Here is a 26225-nt window from a genome sequence, read left to right as displayed (position 1 = left end):
CTGTTTTCCAGGACCTCCATTCTGACTGCCCATTGTCACCACAAAGACACTGCAACTGTACTGCCCCTCAGCTTCACATTGGAGTATGGTAAAATGCAGCTGGGTATTCATCATATACTACCAAGTAAAAAACCCAACCATTCACCACAGCACGACCATTGCATTATCACGTTGGCAATTTCCATCAAAATGTGCATTCTATAATTAAAACTTAATATGTTTTTGGGCAATGACACTGCCCAATGGTCATTAAATTGCAGCATTGGTTGCTAATTTGACACTAGTTAATATAAATATTCCTTTCTCACAACGGGAATGGGCCATCATAAAATTAAACCTCACCCTCCCCCATAAACAAAGTCTCTGAAGGTAGCCCCTCCTCTAAAACGTAATGCCTTATCCCCCATGACTTCCGCTACAAAGTGTCAGTTTAGTTGCGCCCCTGATCTCCTTCCACTGGCACAAGCGTGGTCAAATGTTATTGGAAGATAAGTGTCTTAAGGTTGCCAAGATTGACAATAACATATTAATGTGCTGACCGAATCTGAAATGACTTACATGTCTTAGAACGGTAAATAAAAAAAAGGACTGTTTTCTTTAAATGACAAAACATCAGTAGTATGCAATGTTTGCTTTTCACGCCAGACAAAAAGCATGCTGATGAGTTCAAATTTCTTAGGTGCAATTCAACATGGTACATATTGCTCTTAATACTGGAGTGGCACGATTCTGAGGCCTGCTTTCTGCACCATGTGTTTCCTTTCCACGATTTCCTAGAATAGACCCAGTTTGCAGAAAGTGTTTCTGAGTGGCGCGCTCGGATGCAGAGAGCAAGCACTTCTGCAATGCAGCGCATTCAGCGTCGCAGCAATTAAAATCCCTCTTTCATAAAGCGTGCATTTCACAGGTCTTTGAAATGAACCATTCTCTTTCATCACTCAGGGCTGTGGATCGGTGAACGTCATCCGACTGTCAATAATAACTTCTTCTTTATCAGACAAATCACCCAGCGAGCTGGCAGGTCCAGTGAGTAACACCAGCCAAATAACAGGATATTAATAGGCAGCGTATTCGGCGACTGGCCCCTCAGTCTCTCTGTTTCTTGCTGTGGAAGAAACGTGATTGAAAGCTTTGAAGCTCAGCTAAGCACAATGCGTGCATTTAATGATTACATAACGTTCACCAATTATTTCCCTCAGACCAATGCCTTTATTAATTTAATGACTTTAAAAAGTACTGTATGGTTTCAAAATATATAACATTTTATGTCTAAAAGTATGTTCCTTGCTTTGTTCGCTACTAAAATATCCAGTACTTCAAAAAGCTGTGACATTTGAAGTTGAAGACTGTACCTACCTATATTGCGATCCTATACACTCTACCCCTCACCTCCTTTAAATGTCCGCCATCTGCCATCCCGTGCCTAGCACCCTTCAATCCTTGCATGCATCCTTCTCCCTTTTGTCCTCCAACCCATACTAGGCATCCCCCACCCACGCACCCTTCCATCCATATCTCCACCCATCTGTCTCAAACACGCACTCAGATCATCCATCACCCACCCTTCATTCATCCAATTATCCTTCCTTCTCTCCAACTGATTGCCAAAATGTGATTGTGGCAGCCCTGATTCCTTTTGCTTTGCAGTATGGCACTACTCGCTGTGCCAGCTGGTGATCGTTTGCTTTGCCGTGCTTTACATTCTGTGGATTGCAGAGCGAATTTTAAGGTCTTCTGCCTTGACTTGAAATGCAGAAATGGGCTCGCTCTGTCCTATGTTGCAGAGAAAATGTCACTCTACAGTCCAAACCTGGGGTCATCATAAGGTTGTAGGTATCCAGCCCTTGATTCCTGGGGGGAAACCAGCAAACTCCCTACTGTCAGTGGAAAGGGCAGTAAATCCCCATTCAATGGAGTCCCATAGGACCCCATGGAAGGGATTGCTGGTATTTTGCCGGTGGGGGCCTGATTTACCTGCAGATCCTGGTTGGAGGTAAATTAGTGACCCCCCACCAGCAAACGTGTGGTTTGCTGGTCTGTGAAAAGTGCCGGTCACAAAATTACCAGCACTTTTCCCCATCCGGCAAACTTACAATGACCCAGTCTTCCGATCAGCTGACAACCACATTTGAGAAATACCCTGTTCCAAATTTAAGTGGAGGGGATAAAGGTTTTGTAGCACAGGGTCACCTATTTTGGAGTTCCTTTCCCTTGGAAATTGATTCTTTGGGCCTAATTTGTAAAGCTTTTTTCAATTGGGTTTACCCATTGTAAAACACTTTTGTAAATCAAGGTTTTTGTCTTATTTAGGAAGTAATGACTTTTTTATTTTTTCAAGTAGCTCTATTATTTACCTTTATGGTTTCATCTTCATGGTTCTGCTCTTTTGCTCTAATGCTAGGTGGCCTTTTCCCCTCAGGCAAAGTGACAATTTAGTTTGCAGTGGTGCACGTTACAAATATGAAAAATGCACACATGTTTCCAATGAAGATTCTCAGGAGATGTTTGTGAGCATCCCAGATTATAAACTGTTACATTCATGGTACCTGATTTACAAAGAAGCCTAACATTGGAGTAACTTCAAATTGCTCCTGTGCAAATGCAGTCCACAAAGATTTGCTCAAATGATCTTAAAGATGCTTCATGAATCACCATATTTTCTCCAGTTTTGGCTTTGTGGCCCTGGTATAAACCAGAGATGCTCAGAGCTATCTCATCATTTGCTCCACTGTGTGTTTACCTGTAAAGGGTTCAGAGGGGCAGGCAAGGGAATATGCGTATTGGTTTTCTGACATATATCACATGTCTGAATGAAGTTCTTTATAGCACCAGGGATACCTGGGAAGAAAAACCTCCGACTGATATGTGCCTAGGTCTTAGATTGTCCTAAGTGTCCCCCTGTCAAATGAGAGCGTGCAATCTCTAGCACGATATTACGATGAGTTTTGGGGATTACTGAGTTTTACCTAAACCTTCTGTGGAGGTCTCCTTTCTGTACAGTAATCTCTGCTTTAGGAAGAAAAAGGGACTTCCCTTCTCTAATCCGTCCCCTTCAGCAATTACCTGCAGGACAAACTCTGTGATTGCTGGATCATTTTGCTTAGTGAAGGCTAGATCAGGAAGGATGGTAGGTTCTTTTCTCCTCTTCGCCTCAGTGGTAGATAGTTCATCAGATTCCCCAAAGCCTATGATACCTTGCTCAGTTTTATCGAATTAATTCTCTATAAAACAGGGAAATAGAGCCCTTTCGAGAATTCCATGTGCAATGTTGTCCCCATGATGTACTGTGTCGGAGAACCTGTATGTCTCCCCACAAATTGGGATCTATGACACCAGCTAAGACATCCAGACTGAACTTCCAGGCCACATTTTGGAGCCAATCATATATAACACCCAGGAGGGAGTATTAGGACTAAGTCTGTGGGAATTATTCCTCTTTTCCCTGATGGGATAGTAGCTTCTCTGCTGTTACAGATACCAAATCCTATAGATTATTTCATGGTGATAGAGGGCTCTGAGGCTCTATGACTAAGCTTTTGGAATTTTAGGGTTCCCCAATTTTTCTCAATTGAGTCGTATCCACTCCTGACACCATATATAAGGAAGGCATGGTATTAAACAGTAAGACAGACACAAGTGATCACAGCTCAAGGGTGTTTATTGAAATCCAATTGGGTTTGAAAAATGCTTACCTAATCCTAAATCTAAAGATGAGAGCAAGCAACGACCATCAAATAATAATAATGCATTCCTAGTAGTGTCTTGTCAAAATAAAATAGCCTATACTAATAAACCTATTGCCAATCCTTACCTCTAAATTCATATAGTGCAGGAAATAATGTTATGCAAAAGAAAAAGTGTTCAAGAAATGATATGTCAGGATCTCTGAGACGTTGACTACCCTTCACCACGTTTTCAGCATGGAACAAGGTGGCGCACTGGAGCTTAGTATAATCTCTGGCTTCTTTAGCATGATTATGCACTTCAAATCTCAGTATCAGGGCATTCTGTATCAAAGACTCTTTGCCATTCAAAGTCTCTTACTTCAGAGGTCCTGATGCGACAAACATTCAAATGTTCTTTTCTCCTCAGGATTCTCATGTACAACTTCTTGGGTGATTTTCGATTGACCCCGGTCCCGCCTCTGCTGGATTCAGACCCACTTTAACAAAAATATTTCAATTGATCTCCCTCTGTCGGGCTTGGACCAAATCCATGTACTTTTCTAAACTTTCGCTACTTCATTGACATTGAAGACTTTTGACTGTGCGCAGGATTTGACTTGACTTGTCACAGGACCACTTCAATTCACATTCATTCTCTTTCAATTGAGCTCCCTCTGCTGGGCTCAGACCAACTTTAACTACCTTTATCACTTCTCAGCTGGGTATCTTACAGAGACCTTCAATTGAGCACCCAAGCGTTGCTGGACCACTTTGTCAAAGGTATTGTAGCTTGCTTTAAAGTTCAATCACTCATCAGCAGTTCAACTTCACTTTCACTTCTTATCACCTGCATTGTTAACAATGTTTGTTCCAGTGCTCACCATACAATGTTGCTGCTTGCAACCTTGGCTTCAACACAGACCTGTCTTGTATTGGCCTCCCCAACTCACTGGCTGTGTTGATTTTGATGACACTGTTTGGTTCTTGGAGCCAAGAACAGTACCACAGCACAGTACCACAGCAGCTGGTGCCTTTTCCCGCCTTGATTATTAATGCAGGAGGGCCCTGGGTACCTCCGACACACAATACATAATTCTTCAGCCTGGTTTCCTGGTTTTACGCTTTCTGCTCTTGAGGTCTTGTGAAAGTAACAGTTCGTTGTCAAAAAAGGTAAGGGAAAATTCCCCTTTGTGACCCCCTTCTGTTTTGTCATTTTTCGCCCCTCGTTAAACTGCCATCTTGGAATTGCTGTTTCCTCGTGTGCATTGCCTCGCTAAGAGTGTGCTCTCGTGCTCCGTGTTTTATCCGTGTGGGGAAGGGTAATGGAAGTCAGGTGTGTGTGATGGTCAGTAATTGCCTGACATCCCCTGACCATTGTATTGGGACACGTCAGGTATACTTCTCTCATTGCAGTCTGTCCGTGAGAAAGTGTTTGTGTTGTGAATGTTCCTAAATATCGTAATAGGTAGGATGGGGTAAAGGTGTTACAAGAAGGCGATACCGTCTCTCACAATCCCACTCCCCGAAGACCCCTCACCCAGGTGTTCCTCCCGCACTGGTCCAACCCCAGGAAATGGATCCAAAAGCAATTTCCGTGTCCTGGCGACCTGGATGACAGATCCTCGGCGACTGGTGGGTGAGACATCTTCTGGTTTCTCACAGCAGGTAACAATTTCCCTGTGATGAATTGACTTTGGCTAAGCAGGAGTACAAGGATGAGTAGAGGGATGCAAAAGTACCTACTCCACCCTCACACTTCTACAAACCAAAAGCCAACACAATCATGAAGGAAAAACAGGCAAACCTAAGAGATGTACCTCCTTTGCCCTTTTGTGGTAACCAGGGTGGAGGGAAGGCTATAAATCCAAGAGGGGTGTGAATGTGATTTAGTAGCGACTCAAGCAGTGACATATAACTATTTAAAATAAAGGACTGTCCAATCAAGGTTCTATGAAAATATGTATACTTTAATTACAAAATATACAATAGTAACCAAATAGAAAATACTACAAAAACACACCCCTGTAGAAAGAACACAGAATCAGCAAAGATAGCAAGATGTATTCAGCACTCTGAGTAAGGAATCAGGGGTGAAATGCAAGTGAAAGCCACAATATACTTTATAAGGATATTTCTAGGGTGCTAAAAGGATCAACATGACCTTACTAGTCTCTAGAGCCCACAAATGGACCAAGGAGGCAGTTAGCAGTCAATAATACCTTGTTTCATGTTCTTGGTGGCTCTACAGCATTAAACTAGGCTTTGAGCTGTTGCGTGAACTGTTCCGGCCAGGTCTGGGTGCTGCTAATCATGTTGAACCAAGTGGTGAGCTAGCATTGAGTTGGGGGCAAATCCGGGAGCTTAGAGCATTTTGAAAGCAACATTATAGCAATAAAGGCACATCAGGATCAGTTCAGGGTCAAGCTGGTTCGAGTCCTAGTTGCACATTCTGAGTAAGGGGATTGAGTTACATGCCCATGGTTTGAATCGAGTGTCAGCAACATTTCAAAGCAGTGATCCTGATGCTCTGGTGTGCAGTTTGACCAAGTGGCAGTTTGAGGTTGAACCAGGTTGTGTCATTAGTATAACTACTAGTTCTAGTCAGCGAATGACACTCCAGCCGTTTGAGTCTGGGTCCAGCAATAATCAGTTGATTCAAGTCAAGCAGGTGATGTGGTCTGCAAGGCATGATGCAGCATCAGACTGATTCCAGATGCAAGCATACTGTTTCAAAGAGTTTGGGGCGTGCCAAAGACACCACCGGTGTGTCCTGTGGTTTGCGATGCAAACTCTGTTCAAAGCAGTTTGACTGATCCAATACGATGAAAACAGATACCCTGGCTGCCTTGGCTCTAAAGGTGTTGGGAATACCAATGCAGGGATTACAGGAGCAGATTGGTCCTTTGGCTACAAACATGGGGAGGCTGGCACTCATCTGCAGGGTTCCTTCAACATGTTTAGTTCCTGGATACCATTATGGCTGGCAGAGAGGCAGGTCTTCAACCAACCGCAGTTCCCCCCCACAGGTCACTGGGGATGGATGTTTATGGGACAGAACTTCCCTCTGTCTTAGACACTCAGTCATCACCTCCCTGATGGAGGATTTCAGAAAGTTCAGCTCGTCCAACAGAGGTCCACTGAATTATTCCTTATTTGTCAAAAAGTGAATCCAAGAAGGAGTGTGAGACCCTGCCTTTTAAAAGCAAAAGCCAACAGGTGATTTCACTAAAACCACCATACATTAAGGGTCCATTCCCTGTTCTTAGAATAACTGGACTTTGCCATCTAACATCACACCCAAAATGCTTTTTGCTATAGGAAGAGGAGGTAGGAAAGATAGACGCTGAAAGAAACAAGATGGTGGAACCCTCCTCCAGCTGTAAAGAGCTCATTATGTGTACACTAACCCTGCCACCTTGCCTTCTCTATAGAATCATAGGATATAGATAAGCAGCACACTGGTGTTAGGCCACTCTTGTTTTGAATGGGTGTGACCTTTAATTCTGTTGTGATATTAGAAGGCAAAGTCCACTTGCTCCAATCAGCTGGTTACTTTTAACTTGGAAAGAAGGGGTTGCCCTTGCTAAAACAAGACCTACATCTCTGCCAGCCACACAGTTGCCCAGGGCCTCATTGTGTTGAAGAACCAATGAAGGTGTGTGACAGACTCCCCCGGCTTTTGGAGACCAAACATAGGACCCATCTTGTCCCTGAGACCCTGGAATGTGACTCACAGCTCTGGAGAGATAGGGCAGTTATGATTATTGCAATTTTGCTGTTGCGCTGCTGCAAGCTGTGATTCAATCATGCTCGACAGTTCGAACCAGCAGGCCTCTCCAGAGCTACCTTTGGCACTCACTGATCTTCGAACCGCTGTCTTGTACGTTCAATCCTATTTGCAGCTGCACTGTGCCATCTGAAAGCATGTTGTTTCCTCAGCTCAAGCATCCATCTGCACTGCTCGAACCGCTGTTCAAACCTCCAGCTTCTTTGTCGACAACGTGTCACTGATGAAACTGACCTTGCTGTTCTTCCTGACCTGCGTCCTTTGAGCACCAACATCGAATTTGCCTGTGCATCTTGTCACCAGCCCATCTGCCCTTGAACCTCACACACTGAACCAACACTGCTGATCTCCACGATCCACATTGCTTGAATAATGTTTAACCCACAGCCATCTTCGTTTTGACCCGCTTTGACAACTTCTTGTGTCTGGAGCAAAGCGATTGCTGCATTTCAAACCGCATCCAACCTCTGAACAGAATTGAGAAGCCTTGTTCACCGTAGTTGAACGGACAAGACATTGCAAGAGTTATTATTGCCTGCTAACTGCCACCCTGGCCCATTGTCTAGGTCACACAAATCCCTTTTTGCAAATGACGAACATATCCTTTTTGAACATCGTGTTTTTATCACCTTTTCTCTCCCTGTCTCATTACCCAGCAGGCTTCATCTTGTTATTGTGCATATTCTGTTATTTCTACAGGGGCAGGTTTTTGTAGTGTTTTCCATTTAGTTATTAATGTACATGGTGTGTTTAATGAAAGTGTATATATTTTTATAGCACCTCGATTGGACATTCCTTCATTTGGGACTGTTATACTTTGCTGTTATGTGGAGCTGCTGAACCACTTTCACACCCCTCCTGAGAGTATAGCCGTCCCTCGGCCCATGTTTCCACAAAGGTTGAAGACATTATATCTCTTAACTGTGCCTGTTATACCTTTATTATTGTGTTGGCGCTTGGTTTGTAGAAGTGTGAGGGCTGAGTGGACGCTTTAGCCTCTAATCATCCTTGTTCTCCAGCAGGGCAGAATTCACTTCGAAACACTCTCATTGCATTTGCTTGTTAAGTACTTATAAGAATTATTTGTTGTTTTAGTTCAGTATTTATGTCGTGAGATGTAGCACTAGCATAGTGGGGGGAGGGGTCATTCAAAGGAAATAAGAAGTCAGATTTGCTAAGCATGATATATTATATTTGTTCACGCATTGTATGTTTCACAGACTCCAGTGCCAGTTCTTTTTAAATTGTGACACTGTTTATTGGACACCAAATTTTAACATAAGGTATTTTGTTTGCACAGGAGACCTGATTGACACATAAAACTATCCCGGCGGATTCACCTGGTGTGAGTAAGATGTTTTAACAAAGAGCAAAACAGCATGCGGTCTTAATAGCTTCCACTGTCCCTCCTAATTCATGAAAACATGTACATTTGTTAACAATCTTACTATCAAAAGTCTATCAATTTTCATGACATTTTCATTCACAAATGTATGGTATAAAATTGATATCTTTAATTCCTGTTTCTACTTATTGAAGAACACACTTTTATTATTTTGACATGGTTTAAAAAATGGCTTTCACAAAAAGAGTTGCAAACTTTAAAAGTAATACATTTACACGTTATAAGCTGATGGCAGCGTGCGATTCTCACACAACAGAGGACAATATTTGTTTTAGCTTAATCCATTCAAGAAACTGGGAACATCACATGTGATTAATGAGTTTTGAATGAATCCTTCACATCCGCTGAGGCTCTCAGCCCATTCCACGTGGATCAATTGCGTATTCATTATCTCAGTGTTTGCCAGGGTGCTTTTACTTCCATTGTTCCTCGTCTCCGTGCGTGGACACATTTCTCTTTACCATTTGTATTGCTCGTTTGACTAAAGAAGGAGCTCGGTCCTTTCATTAAAACCTTTTCAGTAAAATAGTATTGAGAAATATAAAGCTGCTGACATGATCACGAACTCAGTACACTGTCAAATAAGACGGGTAGATGCCTCACAGAAATTACCAACCCGCGCGGCTTCTTTTGTAATTGTAGTTCATTTGAGTTTTCACAGCAGATTGGGCCTCTGTAGGAATTTTCCTCCTATTTAGGATATATGTGTAGCTGCCACGCCATTGTTTTGTAGAGTGCTCAATGGCTCCTATTGTTAACATGTTCAGTGATTGAAAACTCTGCACATCCCCTTGGATACGAAAGTTACAGCGATACATTCATTATTATGCACTGCAGAGAGATCAGAGACGCTTGACCTGCACTGTTTACTGAGATATCCTGATGGTAGCCAGTGGTGCCCCCAGACAATTTTCATAGGCGTGGCCTGATGAGGTAACTGGGGTGCCACATCAAAACAAACACATAACCGGCAGGCGGGCCAGTGGGGGGTGGGGTGACAGCGTTTTTATAAGGGAGGCTTGCCCTCTTGGTGGCGCCTCTGCGGGAAGCTGGTAAACTTTTAATCTGCTGACCACTCTGGTGGAAGGTATTTTGGCAGTTACTTGTGAGAGAAAATGAGTCCCGGGACTCAGTAATACCATCCAGCCTTTTTGTGGAACATAGCAAATGTAGGTGGGATGTACCAAATACTCGTTTATATAAAAGGTGAGAATAACACAGTCCACACAAGCGTTTTGTTGTAATAACATGTGCATGTTGATGGGGTGATGTCAGAGCTTCTGGTGTCTGGAATTTTGGGGTTTCCAAGTTCTAAAGGGACGGTTGGGCCTTGAGTGTGAGAGGCTGGCTGGATGGGTGTGTGGAATCCTGTGTCCTACTTTTGTACTTGTGTCTCTGTCTATCTTCCTATCCTGCTGTCTCATGAACCCTCAATTAATACTGGACCAAGGACAATAAACAATATTGTAATTTACGTGGGTTAGTTAGTTGTTGCTCGTTACGGGCAAGGGTATGCTTGTGTGTGGCAGTCCTGAAGTCCTCAGGGGCAGCTCAGGGCAGGTGGCTGTGCATTTTTCTTTTGTTGCTCTTTGTGGTTTTCTTGTCGGTTCTTAGTTGGTTTTGATGGGAAGCTTTTGTGCCCTTTTTTTATGTTGGTGGGTGTTTGTTTTCAAGATTTTGCATGTGTGTGAGGACAGAGTGGAGTTATAGCTGATTGATAGCAGAGTGATAGCTGAGTAGTGTGCGGCGTGATAGCAGAGTGATAGCTGAGCATTGTGCAGTATCCGGCCATTTTCATAGGGTCTGGGACTTGGCTTGGTGAAAGGTTGCCCCATTTGTTTTCCATTGTACTTTTGTTTTGCCCATACAGTTCGCCACTTTGTGGGAAAGGTTGAGATGTGTGTTGTATGTGCTTTAGGTAATTTTAGCTCTGTGGGTCCTCGCTTCATTGCATGTGTTGTGGTTTGTGTAAGCTGTAGTTTAGGGAGAAGTGTTGTAATGACACATGCCTGTTGATGGGGTGATGTCAGAGCTTCTGGTGTCTGGAATGTAGGGGTTTCCAAGTTCTGAAGGGATGGTTGGGACTTCAGTGAGAGAGGCTGGCTGGAGTGCTCTGGGGAATCGAGTGTCCTACGTTTGTACTTGTGTCTCTGTCTATCTACCTATCCTGCTGTCTCATGAACCCTGAATGAGTACTCGACCAAGGACAATAAAGAATTTTGTAACTTACCATAAGGAGGAAGCCCCCGATCTTTTGCATTTCCGCTTAAAACAGAGGGAACCAGCAGTTTAGTGTACAGCTCAATCCATTTACATCCCATTTTAAAAATTGAGCTTTAAAACGTCCACACACAGATGCCTGACCTTTCCACAGAGATATGTAAAAGTGAATTAGATCTTGCCTTGGGGAGTAAAACAAATGAGTACCCGGCGAGGGTCAATCAGAATGTTACAGACAATCTGATTGTCCCTCGCCCGGTCCATACCCCACGCAGAATCCCTCAAACCTTTAGCTTCTTCACATCCCCAGCAGGGGGAGTGGCAGCTCCTCAGCCAATGAGGAAGCTCGGAACAGTGTAATCCCCGTTTTGATCCTCCGCAGGGCTGGAGGCTGCCATCCTCCCCTGCCGGGGATTCAGGTAAGTGTTTTTTACGCCCGTCCCCCCAAACACCCAAACAATACCCTCCCCGCCCTCACAACCCCACTCATCTTCTTTTTCTTCGGTTTTCAAGAGCAAACATGCTGGGAACATATCTGTCACCTGGTAATCCGCTCCCTCTGGCCGCCATGGAAAGGGAAAATGGGCTCTGTTTTCCCTTTCCCGGTGGCCATTTTTTAAAACATTTTCTTTTTCTTTTTCTGTTCTGAAATGCTGCAGCATTTCGGAACAGAAAAAGAATGCTATTAGTACCCCGGTCTTGCGGGCCGGGGTACTAATAGCAATAAACCCTGAGTCGCAGGCCATTACTGAGTCAGGTAAGGCCCCGGGGCCTTGGTTAACTATGGGCTCTGGGGTCTTCATTAACTATGGGCCCCGGGGCATTACCTGACTCGATAATGGCCCTGCGGCTTGGGGATTATTGCGTAATGAATGCACATTCCACGTGTTTTGGCAGCCCGATTCAACAAACATTTTGAGATAGCAAGGGAATTTGCAGCAGGGAAAATGAACAAACTGTGGCTGGGGCAAATTACGTGAATGCACAAATAGTGAAAAGGGCCATTTGTGACCTCACATTATAATTGGTTTATTTAAAATATTATGAAACTTTGGTAGACTAGAACAGAAGTACCTATACATGCAGAAGTACCGTACTCAGTCCCCTCCTCCTAAACACAGAAGAATATTTTTCTTATTAAGACTGGGCACACTTCCTACCCTAATGGTTACTGGAGCGTGGAAGGGCATTAAGAAAGAAAAAATAGCTTGTAGTTCATGTAAAAGTGAATCAGCACTTGAAACCAACAAGCATGTGTTAACATCTTGTTATGTATTAACACCGTGGTATATTCAAAGATTATGCAAGTTGGAACAGAATCCGGAGGGTATGAGCACAGAGACCTTTTGGTCCTGGAGCCTGTCTGGTATTAACGAACGTTTCATTGACTCTAGCCATAACCATTTTGTGGTATAGAATTGAGAAGCTCTTGAATGAGAAGTGAAGTTAATAGAGAAATCATTGCGGTATATATAGCACACTATTGTTCGTGCACCACAGCATAAATCATTGAGGAAATGCTTTAGCAACAACTAGAGTAACACGACATCAATCATTTTTAAAGTGTATATGTTATTAGAAGCTGCATATAAATGATTTCTAAAGTTTAACTTAGATTTTATGGTTGAATGTGTTGAGATTGGAGGATACATTTTTATATTACGAGGTATATACTAATTTTAGAACACATTGGTATCATCAGGTGAAGCTTTTTTAAATTATGTTTTATATGTAAAAATCTAAATGTGTGAAAAAGTTGTATGAACTGAAGCACAAAAAATAAACAATAATGCAAACAAGCACTTGCAGGGTCAATAGGAGTGGCCTGGAAAGTGTAGATGGTGCAATGTTTTTGTAAAACCCCCCAGGGAAGAAAGCACCACCACCCACTACGTTTGCCAAGCCAGAACTATTGGCTTTGCCACTGCTTATCATTGTAGATTTTGTGAGGCATTGCCATCTGGCAAGGGTGCAAAGCCCTGGCTTGTTTTATTTTTATTACGCAAAATGATTTGGCGTGATTCCTTTTCCGAAGGTGTAATCTGCTAACAAGATCCCCCTTTATCGAAACTCCATTCCAAAGCATAGTGAAAGCATAGTGAAAGCATAGTGAACTTCTGCCCTGCTGCATCAGTAGCATGCTGCGCAGCACCAGCTCTGCTCAAAGCACAGACCAGGTTCAAAGGTCACAAAATGCCTACTCAACTGCCGCAGTGGCAGCAAAGTCACTGCCACACAGGGGCACATTTAAGACATGCCCTATGATCAGGAGTACCCCAAGCTGGTGGCATGGTATGATATGATATTATATGATATGGCATTTATAACGTGCCTATACACAAGTGTATCAAGGCATGACGAGGCAAGGGAGGGGGAACAAAGGGAGGACAGACAACGATCCTACTAGGCCAGTTGTCATTCAGATTGTGCAAGTGCATGGGATCGGGAAGGGGAAAAGGTGTGGGGGGCAGTGCAGTACATGGGAATAGAATAATAACAATAAGTAAAGTAATGGCCAGTGGTGGCTAGTGCAAGTTAAGTGCAAACATCAGGTGTCAAGTGCTGGTAGTGGGACTGTAGGGATACAGAAACAGTCTCTGAGTGCATGGGCTGCCAGGCAGGCAGTGCTGTGGTGTGCGACTGGTGAGGGAGGGACCTGGGCCCGAGATCAGAGAGTGGCCAGGTAACCAGTGCAGTTACTGTTTCAACCAGGAGGTCAGCAGGGGAGAGGAAGTAAGAAAGCAGAAGCAAAGAGAAAGGTTTTGAGGTGCTTCCGGAACCAGAGATGGTTCTCCTCAAGTTTCAGGGAGGTGGGAGGCTGTTCCAGAGGGAGGCCCCAGCCGAAGAAAGAGATCTACCACCAACTCATTGCTTGGAGAAGCGACTGACCCTGAGAGAGTAGGAGACAGATGAACCAAGAGATCGAGAAGGAAGATATTGCCGAAGAGAGAGTTGAAGATATTGAGGCCCCAGGCCCCAGAAGGCCTTGTGGACAAAGCAAAGGGTTTTGAAATTTATCCTCGCAGCCACTGGGAGCCAGTGCAGAGATTACAGTCCTTGAGAGATATGATCCCTGGGCTTGAGGCCAAGGACAAGTCTCGCAGTCCTGTTTTGGATGAGTTGCAGAGGGCGGAGAGTAGAGGCAAGCAGATTTAGAAAGAGGCTGTTGCAGTAGTCCAGCCTAGAGACAACCAGAGCTCTGGAGACAGTGAGCTTCTGGAGGAAGGAGAGGAAAGGAAGAATACCTCTGAGGAGGTGGAGTTGGTAGCGTGACTTCTTAGAGACGTCAAAGATGTGAGGAGAGAAGGAGAGTTTGGAGTCGAAGATGACGCAGGTGGGAGCAGGAAGAGGGCCAATAGAGGTCCCCAGAGAGTGACAGGAAAGGAGGAAGCAGGTGTGTCGATGAGGAGATGGTCATCTCTAAGAATGAGCTATGCCTGAGTTTAGGCATGATGCATGGCAATACATATGATCATGGCCACCACATTCCAAATGATATTGCACATGTGTTGACGCCTGTGTGTCAGCTCTTCTGTGGAAGGGGATGTGTATTCAGGTGAGATGGACCGATACTGCGCATAAGAAAGGATAGAAACCCAGAGGACACAGCCTCTTTCTGAGGGCTGGAAAACGCATCCCCAGAGACAGCTGCATAGCATGCAGCTGTCCTCGGACCAAGTATCAAAGGAGCACTCAGGTGCTGCATATCTAAAGGTCTGTGTTGTCAATAGGAGGTAAGGGGTGCGAGTAGCTTAGTCAGGAGTTCTCTGCACAATGAAAGAATCCTTCTACCATCTTGTTTCTCACTGTCTCCCTTTCCCTTTCCTTTATCCTCCACTTCCTCTGGAGCATAGCACTTTAGGGGCAAGATCAACAGGGCAAAGTCCACTCCAGCCAGGAGCAGGGATTTGTCCCCTAAAACATGCTAGCTTCAGACCAATCACCTGAGTACTTTGATATTGATATTTTATTTGTATTGCACTCATGCACAATTGTTTCAAAGCACAACAAGGCAAGTGAGGGGAACAATGGAGAAAACAATGATCTTACTAGGCCCAGTAACATTGAGAATGTGCAATTGCATGGGAGAGGGAAAGGGGAAAGTGCAAGGAGGTGGGGAGAAAGTGGAATGTGCTGAGCAAAGAAATAAAAATGAATAAATAATACATAAATAATAATAAAGGCAACACACAGTGGTATTGCAGCCAGCAAGTGGTGAATGCTGGGTTTAAGGCAACAAACAAGGTGTGTCTGATAAATGCAGAAAAATGGGGGGGAGCTGTAGGGTTACAGATACAGCCCCCATTGAAAGGGAATTGCCAGGAGGCAATGTGGGTGGGTGGCAGGGTGGGGAGGTACCTGGGCCCGAAAGTCAAAGGGTAACAAGGTGCACGATGCCGAGACAGAACAGATCAGCAGGGTAGAAGACGAGCGAAGACAGAAGCAAAGAGGAAGGTCTTGAGGTGCTTCCGGAACTGGAGATGGTTCTGCTCAAGTTTCAGAGTGGCAGGGAAGCTGTTGCAGATGGAGGCCCCAGCCGAAGAAAGAGATCTACCCCCAACTTGTTTTTTTGAAAAATGACTGACCGTGAGGGAGTTAGTGGGTGGAGCAGCACTTGTGCCTTTAAAAGAAGGAGTCATACACCCGTTCAGTGGATTCCCTCAGTTCCTCAAAGATCCTTTAAGGCCGAAGAGACATTCTGAAGATTCTCATTTAGACTTCTTTTGGGACAGTTTGTACTGCCTAGAGCCCTCAGACTGAGGTGAAAAAGAAGCTGTCCAAGGTAGACGGAAGATATGTCCCTTATCAACTCCCAGGCAACATCGGGAGTGGCCAGTGCTGTGGACCAGGACCAACCATTCGGAAATGGTACATATAACATATAACATCCTCAACTAACATAAAAAACATTACACTTGTGTGTCTACTTTACTTTAATATCTTGTTAAATTCATAACCTTTGTAGTACCCATTTAAACATTTGAAGGGTGGATTTACTAAGCTAAATAAGTAGCTTAAAGAAGAGTAAAATTACTAAGCTAAATATAGTGTAAAAAGAAAACAAATACTTATGCTCTTACTTAAGCTACTTATTTAGCTTAGTAAATAAATTCCACATATATATTTGTATGGGGATGATTTACTATGCTCCAAAAATAGTGTGAGTAAAACTAAATTTACTACTTATTTAGCTTAGTAAATCAGCCTTGTGTGTATGTTAAACAGTACATAGAACTTAATTAACGTACAGCTTGTAAAACTGTTTGATTAAACTACTATATGCAGTAATTGAACATAATCTTGTAATAGGTCAATTATTAATTTTAACATTTTACATATTACTGATTTTACACCAACAACATATGTTACTAAGTACTTGCCACATGAGTGCCTTTGACATCTTTTCACCTTGTTATGTAGATCAGCATTCACATGCTGAGCAAGAATGGAGCAGGTAACATATTTCTCTTTAAAATCCATCACACAGCCATCACTTGCTTGACTAACAATTATTGCACTTACTTACCAAAAAGGGGAGCATCTTTAATCCACAGCAGCATATGTATATGGGAAGCTCCCACATGCCTGGTATTCTTTCCTCCAAAATAAGTGTTCAACATTGGCTAGTGGACCATGGTTTTATTACATGTAAAGGGTAACGTAGCTTAGAAATCGGCCATGAAGCAATCCTGATACACTTACATGGTCCATAGAACACAATTCCCCGGGTGTCATGTGTTCTATGTTTTCTTTTTGTGGATTAATTTCATGAATTCACCGTACTCAGCACAACTTAAAATTACAAACCAAGTTGGAGTACCCACATTTCTGATCATGCACCTAACCACTGAGTATCTTCTAAACCAATATTCCTTTGTTTCTCTCATTGTGAGAAGGATATTAGTAATAGTGTCTACTGAAATGTCATTGTTTTCTTTTACCTGTTGCAGCATCTCACATGCATAGACATTTTGAAATCTAGTTCCGGTCTGAAATTTATGAGCAACAGCATAGCATCGTGTTGAAAATTCACCTTCATACAATAAGTGAAAAATATATTCAACATTAGCGCAGAATCGGGAATCTTCGGAATACATTCGTGTAGAATTATATTCTGAAGAAGAAACTGGAACCTTCCAATTATCCAATCCGCCTCCTTCTCCAGTAGGAAAAAGCATAGGGAAACAACAAGCGTCTAAAGTTTTTTGCCAGCCACTGTTGCATCTTTTGTTGCTTTCAATTGGTATAATTCTTAACTGTGGCCCTTCCACAGAGCCCTCAAAACCTGTTGTTTGCCTAGACCTACTATAGTGCACCACCGCTGAAACTAGGTAACAACTCTGCAGCCAGAGAATGCAACAGAACCCTATCTCTCAGCAATGTAAATGTCTATGATGACTATGACTGAGCTTATTTATACTCTATGCTCCTTCCATGGGCCACATGTAACTGGTTTCCACAAGTGCCCTGATGCCTGACGGTTTGTGTGCGCTATAAAAATGTAATAAATGAAATAATGACTTCACATGAGTGTACAGGATGAATAATGCAATGTTCATAGAAACTATTCCCTTCTCAGAGGGCGCTAGAGAGCCGTCCAAGATGGCGGCCTCCCTGTGAGCTCCACGGAGCTCCCTCAGAAATCCTGACGAATCGAGGCATCTGCGCTGGGCATTGTGTATGCAGCCACCCCCAGTTTGTAGCCAAAGCGATTCTGAACAAAACGAAGTACTTCTTTCGTCGTAATTCGGATGCTGGGTCCAGATTCCTCAGCGACGAGAAACCCTCCCCCTCCCCGGTCCGAGTGGAGCGCCGGCGCGGGCTAGACGCGAGGCAGTCGGAGACAGAGCGGGCCCGGAGGGGGACGGCCTGAGCGGCCGAAAGCGGTGGGACATCCGGCAGAATCTCGGAGGAGCCGTCCTGAACGAACCCCGAAGATCAGGTACGCGCGCCCCCGTGCGCCCCCGTCCATACTCCCCGGGGTGAATTTCAGCCTGTGTGAAGGCGCGGGGCGCGGGAAACCGCAAGCCGGGGTCCGCGTGAACCCCCAACGTACGGGCCAGCCGAGAACCAGCAGTAGATAGCGCTTGGACCCGGCGTCACTCCCGCTTCCACTATACCCTATCACAAAGGGAAACATCAGGAGAGAAACCCCATCCGAGATAGCGCAACGGAGGCGCGGATCAACCGGGACCCCGGACCTACCTCCGGTGCCCTGTAGGACCCCCGCTACACAAGCGCCAATGGCGGCCTCAAAGAAAATGGACAGAGCTCAAAAGAAGCTAAACTTTGAGGGCAGCTCCGTGACCAAACCAACCACCTCAAATGGCAGAGCGCTATCTCCCATCCAAGACGAGGAGGAGGCCCACGGGTTCGACATCAGGGAAATTCTCCTAGAACTGAAAGCCGGAATTGGCGGTCTTGGGAGCAAACTCGACACCCTCTCCTCTAAGGTTGATCTGCTCCAGCACCGGTTAGACAAACACGCCGATAGACTTGACACAGTCGAGCAGAGGGTGTCGGACCTCGACGACGGAGCAGCGGCCCTGACTTCCAGAGTGGCCTCCCTAGAAGGGCAAATGAAAGCGGTAAACGCAAAGAATGAAGACTTGGAGGGCCGCTCCCGACGCAACAACATCAGGATCGTTGGAGCTAGGGAACAACAACTCAACACAAAGATGGAGGACTACATTGAGAAGTTATGCGTAGACCTTTTCGGCACAGACATCCTGTCCAAACTGTTTGTTGTGGAGAGAGCCCACCGAATTCCCAACACCAGACCGATCCCGGGGGCTAATCCTCGCCCAATCATAGCGAGAGTGCTCAACTACAAAGACCGGGACGCCATCCTACGGGCGGCCAGGGAGAAAGGCGATCTTCAGTACGACGGTGATAAAATCCAATTTTTCCCGGATTTCTCCCAGGCGGTCCAAGCGCAAAGAAGATCGTACACGGCAGTAAAGCGCAGGCTTCAAGAGAACCAGATACAATACGCCATGCTCTACCCTGCCAAACTCCGAATCCAACATGAGGGGACGACCCAGTTTTTCAACTCTCCGGAAGAGACGAGCGATTATCTGGACCGCTCGGGCTGCAGACCCGCCTCCTCCAACGGAAGGCCTCAAAGGGGAGAGAGACCGAGAAGAAATCCACCATAAATTTTGCCTACAAGGTACCTAATGGGAGGGCTAGTGTCTGCATGGCTGACAAGGAGAGACCACCGCAGACCACTATTGTATCCGGGGAAGGGAGCTAGCCCTCTCTTGGAGGGCCACTTGCGCCCCGAGCACAGCAATGCAAGTTGTTTCGTTACTATGGGACTGTTTACCACGGGCCTGTTGGGGGTTGCCCGTGCATGGGAGGGAAGTTAATTCAGTAATACCGCCTCAACCCACATACCCCCGATCCACGACAGCCACGCGAGGAACTATGTACCTACAAATCGCCAAGTCTTCCTGGCTCCTTCTCCGAAAGCGACTCCAGCTAACTCCGCGGGCCCCGGCCCGACAGGATTACACTGATCCGTTCAGATGGCAGCGACAACGTTGAGAATCGCCACCTGGAATATACGCGGCGGCAACCAGCCTACGAAAATGAGGAGAATCCTTCAATATCTGCGGAGACACAAAATCAACATAGCGATACTCCAGGAGACTCATCTACTACCCTCGTCGGAACAGCGCTGGGCCAGATCATGGGGATGCCACCGGTACTTCTCGTCCTACTCATCGTTCGCCAGAGGCGTGGCGATCCTGATCGATAAGAGGACCAATTTCAGCCTCATCGAGTCAAAGAAGGACACCGAAGGAAGGGCCCTACTGGTGAAAGGAATAATCGCTGGAAAGGAAGTGGTGGTGGTCAACTCTTACGCTCCAAACACAGATGGACACGATAACTTTAACTGGATAATGTCCCATCTAGCCACGACCGACGCGTCGACTGTGGTGTGGGGGGGCGACCTCAACACCGCGCTCGACCCCAGGCTCGACAGGTCCCACAACACTTCAGGAAACCCGTCCAAAGCAAGTACTCAGGTTCGAGAGATTTGTCAGGCCTTCAATCTTTCCGACATGTGGAGAAGACACAACCGAGACAGGAGAGACTATACCTTCCGATCAGCTGTGCACAACACCAGTTCTAGAATCGATTATATCCTGGCGTCCTCCCACAGCCCTTTCAGGTGGGACGCGTGCCAGATCCTACCAAGGTCCTATTCCGACCATTCGATGGTGGTATTGGAGGCCACCCTAGCGGGCACAGCAGTGCCAGGCCTCAACTGGAGGTTTAAACCCGGTTCACTCACAGACGCAGTGTTTGCAGCAGAACTGCGGCAAGAAATACTCTCCTTCATAGACACCAACCAAAACTCGGTTGACTCCGCAGGCACCATTTGGGAAACATTCAAGTGCTTTGTCAGAGGAATCTGCCTGACCAAAGAAAACGGGACACTAAAAATGATCCGAAGGGAACTGTCCAACATAGAGGACCGTTTAAAGGAATTGGAACAGAATCTCCTCAACACCCCCGATCCATGCACGCAAGCCAAGCTTAAGCAAGAACTCTTGAAATTTAAGGAGACAGCGGACCGCGAACTGAAGTTCATGGGTCGTAGACAGCAGATCAGGCAGTACGGTGAGGGGCAAAAACCAGGTGCACTGCTGGCCCGACTACTATCGATAGACAGAGTCCCACCTCATATTGAATATGTCACAGATGCGCAAGGACAGATAGTCTACACGGAGGAGGGGATCTCCAACACCTTCCGGGAATTCTATCAAGACCTGTACAGCTCAAAAGGAACATCAGACCCCGAAGCGATACAAGAATACCTGAATGACACAGAACTGTATTGGGTAAGCCAAGACTTGCGCGAACCCCTGAACGCGCCCATCTCACTGGAAGAAATCCGGATGGCAATCAAATCCCTACCTAATATCAAAGCACCCGGCCCCGATGGGCTCAACGGCGAGTTCTACAAGGCGCACATGGACATAGTGGCCCCCCTCCTCTTGCAGGTCTACGAAGAGGCGGTGGGTCGAGGAGCACTTCCCCCCACGACGCGTGAAGCCAACGTGATGATGCTGCATAAACCCGGAAAACCTACAGAGAGCTGCGCCTCGTATAGACCGATCTCTCTGATCAACCTGGACAACAAAATCCTGGCCAAAATCCTGGCGGCCAGACTGCTCCCTCTGATGCCAGCACTAGTGCTGGGTGACCAGGCCGGGTTCATCCCGGGGCGTAGCACAACGTTCGGCATAAGGAGGCTGTTTGGCGTCATCGAGGCCCTAGACTCGACACAGCAGGCGATAGCAGTACTGCTGGACGCCGAGAAGGCGTTTGACTCTGTAGAGTGGCCTTTCATGTTCGCGACACTGAAGCAGATGGGTCTGGGCAACTTCTTCCTGAAGCTAGTAGCTCTGCTTTACAATAATCCACGCTCGTACATCACACTCGGGAACACTAAATCATCGGGGATCACATTGGAACGCGGGACGAGACAGGGTTGCCCTCTTTCGGCCCTTATCTTCGCCCTGGTGATGGAACCCCTAGCCTCGAGGCTACGGGCCGAGCAGTTAGAGCGAGGGTTAAAACTGGGTCCTCACAGGCTAATCGTCTCCCTATACGCGGACGATGTCATGCTGTTCATTAGCGACCCCCAAGTCAACCTCAACCCCGTAATGCGAGAGGTGATAAAATTCGGGTTAATGTCAGGGCTCAAAACCAACCACTCCAAATCGATAGTATTCCCCCTGACTCCGTGCACCTCAGAGTTCGCCGACGACCATGGGTTCCAATGGGAAACCTCGAAAGTGCGCTACTTGGGGATCAAGATGTCACGTAACCATCACGAGATATTTAGAGATAATTACGGAACCGCACTGCAGCTATTACTTGAACGTATTCAGAGATGGAAATCACTCCCATTGACGCTGTGGGGCAGGACCTCACTGACGAAAATGGTTATTCTCCCCAAACTCTTATATCTCTTCACAAATATCCCGCTACTTCTCCCCAAGTCCTTTCTGTCAAAGATCAAGAGCACGATCCTAGAGTTAATATGGGCGGGGAAACCTGCTCGGGTGGCTTACGACACACTCACTTTACCTATAGCGAAGGGAGGTCTGGCGCTCCCAGATATAGAGAAATATTACTGGGAGGCTCAGGCTCAATTCCTGAGCCACTGGTACTCAATCCACTATGTAAGACCACATGTGCAAGTGGAAAGAGCCCTGGCCTCCCCCGATTTACTATCCGCAGTCATAATCAGCCACATCCCTGTGCCGCATAAGACACTGAACACGGTCCTGTCTACATATGCGATATGGAAGAAGATCGCCAGTGCGTGTGGAGTGGCTGTACGATTCTCCCCCATACTACCTATAAAATTTATCCCCGGTATCCCTCTCACGAACGAAAAGGTATTCCTGCTATGGGTAGACAAAATAGGAGTAAAAACGCTAGGAGACCTCTTCCCAGAGGGCACCTTTCTGACCACCCAAATGGCCAAGGACAAGGGAGGGAACACATCCTTGGACGTCTTTCTCTATTTCAGACTCCGTCACGCCCTGCAGGAGCTATTCCCCTCATTCCCTAAACAACCCCCCACGTGGGAGCTGCTACATAACACAATATTAGCACAGGGAGAGGGCAGACTGGTGTCAACTCTGTACAAAACCCTGGTGAGTGACACGAGGAAGCTCCTACCTAAAGTGCAACACAGGTGGGAATCGGTTTTGCAGGAACCAATCAGTGAGGAAGACTGGGCCTACATTCTGCGACAAACTCAAAAAGTGGCGCTAAATTCTCGCTACAAACTGATCCATTTCAATTTTGTACACCAAACATATTACACACCCGCCAAAAAACACAGGCACCACCCAGAGGCGTCGGCCCAGTGTGAGAGATGCGTTTGTCCCAACGCCGACTTTCTTCATCTGGCATGGGTCTGCCCCGGTATCCAGCAATTCTGGTCCACCGTTATACAAACAACATCCGAGATTATAGGAGAGCAGATGACCCCCCTGCCGCTGGGCCCGCTTCTTGGCCTCACAAGACATCTGCAGCCATCGTCACGCAAGCTGGCGGCACTCCTCATGGTGCTAGCACGAAGGAGAATAGCCATGTCGTGGGGCAGGGGCCCACTCCCTAGGGTAGCTGACTGGGAAAAGGATATAACTTATTGCCAAGATATGGACACTGAATTTATTCGTACACTACCTTTACACGCACGCCCTCCTGATATCTGGGGACCATATATCACCTACCTGATGAACAAATCTGTTACTTCGGACCCTGATAATCCAAACACCCAGAACTCAGGTCCGTAAGAGGGAGGAGCGGGAAGACAAGGAGAGAAAACGTCCATGCGACTAAGGCAATGAGTAGAAACTCTCAAAGATACTGTGGATACGGGGGATGGGGGGCGGTGGGGTGGGGGAATTGTTGTGGGATATTGCATTCAGCAGCTCCCTGTTGGAGCCATGCCTACCGGTTATTGTAAAATATAAATAAAGTTTGGAAAAAAAAAAAAAATAGAAACTATTCCCTTCTGTAACAGTTAGATGTTGGAACTGACCTTCATTGCTTTTGCTTGTAGACTCAACATCAAGCATACATTAGTCTGGTACAGTCAGACTGGCTTTGTACAAATCATTGTGCTCCAGTAAAAATAAATTAAGTGTCTTTCACCGTTCCAATATCTATAAGCAGTTGCCAAACGTTCTTATCTTTTGTGGCAACACCATTTACTAAAACAAATAAAGAATCTGCAATATCACGCTTCAGTCGTAGAGTGTTCATATTTTCTTGCAAATTGACAGGTACACAAGGTTGCATCTCACACCTTGCAATAATTATTGTTTAGGCAGTTTAGGCATCTTTGTTTGCAATCTAAGAATAACATGCAAAGGATGAATAGTTTGCAATGCAATCACTTCAAACATGCTCACATTTTGAAGCACAAAAGGCATATTGGGCCCTAACATGTAATTCAAAACCCTTCTAGGAGGAATGCTTTCTCTGTTATGAAGCATAGGATCATTATTTCCACTTTCCTGTCAGAGTTTCATCTACATACACATAGGGGGTCATTACGAGGTTGGAGGTAGCTAGTGCCATGGCTACCCCCTTACCGCATTCCGGGTCCGTGTTCCCGGAATGGGGACTTACCAGGTCATTCCGACCTTTGCAGGACCGGTAAGTCCCCATTCCGGGAACCATTCCCCATTTGAGCCCCCATAGGGCTCAATGGGAAGGCGGCAATAACGGTACCGCAAATTGCGGTACCGTTATTGACCCCGGTGTCCCTTAGCGGGTCCAGTCCTTAACGCCTGCTAAAAGCAGGCATTCAGGAAGGACCCACAAAGGGAACTCGTAGTAGGGCGCAAAGGGATTACCGGCACCGGTGTCATTACCGGTGCCCGGTATCCCTTTGCGCCCTACTTGTAATGAGGCCCATAATCTTTTAAATGCATTGTTTTTATCATTTGAAGTTTAGAAAGTACACTTTCTAGAGTTCCAGCCACAAGTGTCTGATTTAAAAGTGCAAGGGACATATATGGTGTTTAGCACTGATACAATTCATCCAGAAGGTATCTCAATTTAGTATGATGTGCAGCTTGCATCTGTATATGATGAAACTGTCTCTTATATCTGCTTTTATCAAGACAAGCTAGAGAATGCCCAGAAGACATGTTTTCTCATGAGCTGTACAGTCATCTATTCTCAGCAACATATTCATCTGTCTTTGAATATTATAATTTGTGTGCAAAACTTGCAAAAATCTCTTTAAGACTTTAAGATTTTACAAGAAAACTTATCACGATTGCACTAATAATTACATGTCCATGCCTCACTTTGTTTTGTAGGTTTTATTGCAGACTGTCTTAAACGTTCTACTTCTATACTGACTGTCTTTGGGGATTTCTTCTTTGTCAGAAATCACACCATTTTGTACTTCATAGCTACGTCCACTCTCACCAATGGCAAGGTTTACATTCCTTTGTTGAATGTAACTCTCCTAATTTAAAACTCTTTCTGTTTGAGAAGTGTGTTTCCCCTCTCTGCCATACGCTTCACAAAAGTTGTCACTTGTAAGTACATGAACTGGTTGTATCTTTCTGTAGAATGTCGTAGTTACATTAATTAACTTGTTACGTTTGTTCAATACAAAATGAACAATTTTCTTTTCATAAGGAAAGCTTTTCTAATTGTTCCTTCTACTTTTTTCTTTTCCAAAAATTACTTCACATCATATCTAGATTTTGATTTCAGACTTCTCCAAAGATTTGCAAAGACTCGAGAGTGCAACATTTTTCTACATATATCTTTATACCTCGCTTTTCTTTCTTTTCTAGTAAAAACCTTTTGTTTTTTATTAACTGTAAACGTTATTGATACATTTTTCATGTTATCACTTTCACTTGGAATATGCTGGGTTCCATTGATTTGTTTAGTAGGCATATGTCCCGTCTGAATTTGGACATTTTCAAAACTAATATCACTTACAGGCATGGATGTATTGTCACTGATATCAATTTGTACAGAATTTGTAACATGACCTTTAAGAATTGTATATTAAAACATGACTTGCCTGCAAACAATCCTTTCTCCTGGCACAATCTTCAATCTTCAAGCCTCTAAGTAGGCATAGTTCAGCAATGCTGTAAATAAACAAATATAATTCCTACATACACAATTAATATTCTAAAATAAAAAAGAAAACATAAAAACAAGTTTAACATTCCGTAAATACATAACAGTACAAGGAAAAAAGATAGCATGGGTGCATAGAAAGGAACGCACATGCAGATAGAATACATGCTGAGGATAATAACAGTGGAAGTAGGGTTTTTGGGTGGGTATACAGACAATTCCTACATGCTTTATCTGGTTGTTAAGATGGATTTCTGAACTCTGACCTGGAGGGGCAGAGGTTCAGAAGGCCAGCCTAGTTTCTTGGAACAGGGTAACCTCTGGACAAGCCAGACCAATCAGGGTAGCGATGGCGGTGGTCAAAAACTAAGTCTCAAGAGGGGTGTGCATGACTGAAAGACCTCAATGAGCTCACAAAGCAGGGACACTTACAAATTACTCCAGACAGGTGATATATAAAAAATATAGACACATTTATTACAAGGCCTTT

Source organism: Ambystoma mexicanum, chromosome 4p, assembly GCF_040938575.1.
Source record: "Ambystoma mexicanum isolate Mex_15411 chromosome 4p, UKY_AmexF1_1, whole genome shotgun sequence".
NCBI lineage: Eukaryota > Metazoa > Chordata > Amphibia > Caudata > Ambystomatidae > Ambystoma > Ambystoma mexicanum.
The sequence above is the reverse complement of the archived record's forward strand: the minus strand, read 5'-3'. Positions refer to the sequence as shown.